Genomic DNA, 3,173 nt, shown 5'->3' with positions numbered 1-3,173 from the left:
ATGTAACCAACTTGGTAAAATGAGATCTACAGAATTCTGGAAGTGAGTAATTTCAGTGGAGAGTCATTTCTCATTTAATTACAATAACTAAATCCCTTAGATGACTGAGTACCCTTGAATTTAAAAAGAATGTCAAATCCCCATGAGGAAATGTACTATCATGAATCACAAATAAATATGATGAATATAATAGCTTCCCAATGGTCTTCCCAAGAGGATCTTGTCACCTTTACTATGGAGCATTGACTCAAAACTGATACTAGTCACTGAATAAATTGATTAGGGGTATTGAAGATCAAAAAAACAAAACAAAAACCTGCAATTTGGGCCTGCGTGTGTTTCATTGTATACTCTGGGTGACATAAAGTGAACTGGTATGTGGCTTTCTCATGTTCAAGTGGTATGTTCTGAAAATAACATAAGCAGTTGGCAGAATCTTGAATGAGAGTTAAATCAGGTGGAGCAAAGCTACTGTACTTCATCACTTGCCAGAAAATTGCAAATAAAAAGGGATAGTGTACTGCTAAGCAAAGTCAAAGCTGAAGAGTGATGATTGCTACGACAGCCCACTTATCTCCTTGATTTGACCAGTTTCAAAGACAGATGGGCCTTTGAGAATGATGGACTTACTGCAAGCTTAATTATGCAAAATTTCTGATTGCAGCTGCTCTTGCAGATGTGTCACTGTAGCAAATCAGTAGAGTAGAAAAGGACAGATAAAACTTGATATTCTCTCAGTAGGATAAAGTTTTAGCACTATCTCTTGCCATCTCCTAACCATCACAGAAAGAAAACCTAAAGTAAACATAAACACTAATTTCTGGTAAATAGCTGATAGATTTTCTAGATTTTTCTGGAACTTGGGAGGACCTAGAATCTCCTAAGTAGTTGGGAAAAGGTGTAAAGGAATGGATCCAACTGTGGGAATAATTCTTACTGACAGAAACACTCACTAAGGACTCCACTTACTAAAATCCTCTGCTCCAGAGGAGGACATTTATAGTTATAGTTATATTATATGCATAATGATCAAACCAGGAAGTCAGTATGGAGGATCAATTCCACAGATATTTACTGGACTTACAAATACAACATCTAGAGAGCAACTATACCATCAGTGACATGCTTGATGCTCTTGGTTGTATTGCCTAACCTGCTTCTGAAGACTGTTTTCTAGGGTCCCATGATGACTTGATTCTAGTTAATATCAGACAGTGGGAGATACTCGTAAGAGACTGAAGGCAAGACAATTTTCAAAACAGGGCTCTTTTATTTTTCTTCACACATAGTGGAACCTGCTTATGGTCTGATTTTCTCTGTAGTCCCAACTCCTATCAGGCACCCACAGCAATGGCCATTCTCTGGCCACGGCCCTCCTGCTACAAGTATAGCAGTGACTGAGCCCCTGTCCACTCATTGAAGTCCTGTATGGCTTTCAAAGTCTTACCTAGGTCTTTGAAATAAGTTCCCTGAAGGAAACAACATCAGGGATCATTTATTGGCTTCCCTCCTATGGGTTCTACTTTGTTAAATAGCTCCTGGTTGAGATCCTCCCCTCCAGAGCAACAGAGGAAAGAAATGCTTTCATTATTTCCCCCCTACCCCCCCCCCCTCGGTTTCTATTCCTCAGGAGCATTTTCCTCAGCCTTTCTCAGAAGATCTTGTCAAGCTGGGCACTAAGAAGATACTAATTTCTGGATTCTAATAACATTGCCTTACCAATAAGTTTATTTAAGCAGAACTCTACAGAGTCCATTTCTGATGTTTATAATGAAGGATATTGACTTACTGAGGAACAAACCCAGAAATTAATGTGTGGCCATCAGGAAGATTACACTGCTGGGACAACTTTTCTGCGAAAAACAAACCAACCAATAAACAAAAAATAAGGAGGACAGCTAGCTGAGATGCCCTCTTATATCTAATCAGGGCATCTCTTCTGTTGCCCAGTTCCTAGAAAGCCACTAACCCTGGTCAAGATACATGGCATGGTCCCAGGTCACAATGTAAAACTGCTCTACAGAGTGTTTGAGCCCTAGCTTTCTGTTTGGTCAACTCACTTTTCAAAGCCACACCAAAGTGAAGAATTGCTTCTATTGTTGAGTTTCAAACATAATCGTATATTATAATTTTTTTCACAAATGGGCCTTTTATTTGTCACTATTAAAACTCTGAATTTTAAACAGATTCTTGGACTGGTGGTTCATATCCATCAGCTCGCTGGATGTTAGCACCAGACTCCTCCCCAGTAGCTTTTCCAGAACTACCACCTTCACCATGAAGCTCCATGAGGTTTCCCAATTCAAACTTGAGCTTCTTCAGCATTTTTACTTTTCTAACAAAGACATCATGCAGTGGATAAATAGACTGGCAGGCCTTTTCTATGTCTTTGCCAATGCTGTCTGGAATCAATTTATTAACTACTTCTTTCAAGTCCTTTTTCTGCAACTCTTGGGTCATGATCATCTTCTTCCAGATCTGTCGCACCTGCTGATGCTGGGCATAGGAGGTCTTGCGGATTTGATTGTTACGTTTTTTTAGTAAAACCAACACAGAACAGACGAAGCAAATAACCATCTGTAGTCTTGACATCAATATGAGCTTCAATCATGGTCTGTCACTTTTTGAACAAGGAGCACATTTTGTCTCGGGTAAAATCCATGCCATGGAAGTTGGTCAGAGTTCGTGCCCTGAACATCCTCAGTAATGAGCTTGAACTTTCTGAATGCGACTTCATCTTTCTGCAGATCGGCAAGGCTCACTTCAAACACCCGACCCTTGAGGCCATCAGATGCCATTTTAGTTCCTTGAGTCCTCATGACAAGTGTTTTCCCAATATTCCTTATATTGAACATGGCCGGTGTTTTCACATCATACCAATGTTTCTTAGAAAATGGATTAAGTGCTTTCTTCTTGGCTCCCTTTTTACCACCTTTTGTAAGGCGCTTGTTCTTGCCCACTGACATGGTGCTGGTCAGAGAGCCGAAAGCTGTATATTATAATTTTATTAATTTCTATGTTATCTCCTATATCTATTCAATTAATTCTGAAATGTAGTCTGATCTTATGCTACACAGACTACACAAAGTGTTCCTATTTAAAAGAAAGATAACACTACTGAGAGAATGCTATTTTTTAAGTTTTTAAGAAATTAATATGATTTTGATAACTAC

At 39.1% G+C, this 3,173-nt stretch overlaps 1 pseudogene; it reads right to left on the bottom strand.

Annotated features, from left to right (window-relative positions):
• Positions 1–2,135: 2,135 nt before the first annotated feature.
• On the bottom strand, positions 2,136–2,966 carry LOC125364649 (annotated as a pseudogene).
• Between the last annotated feature and the right edge of the window lie 207 nt (positions 2,967–3,173).

This window comes from Perognathus longimembris, chromosome 16, assembly GCF_023159225.1.
Source record: "Perognathus longimembris pacificus isolate PPM17 chromosome 16, ASM2315922v1, whole genome shotgun sequence".
NCBI classification, from domain to species: Eukaryota; Metazoa; Chordata; class Mammalia; order Rodentia; family Heteromyidae; genus Perognathus; species Perognathus longimembris.
This window is presented reverse-complemented; position numbering and strand designations above follow the sequence as displayed.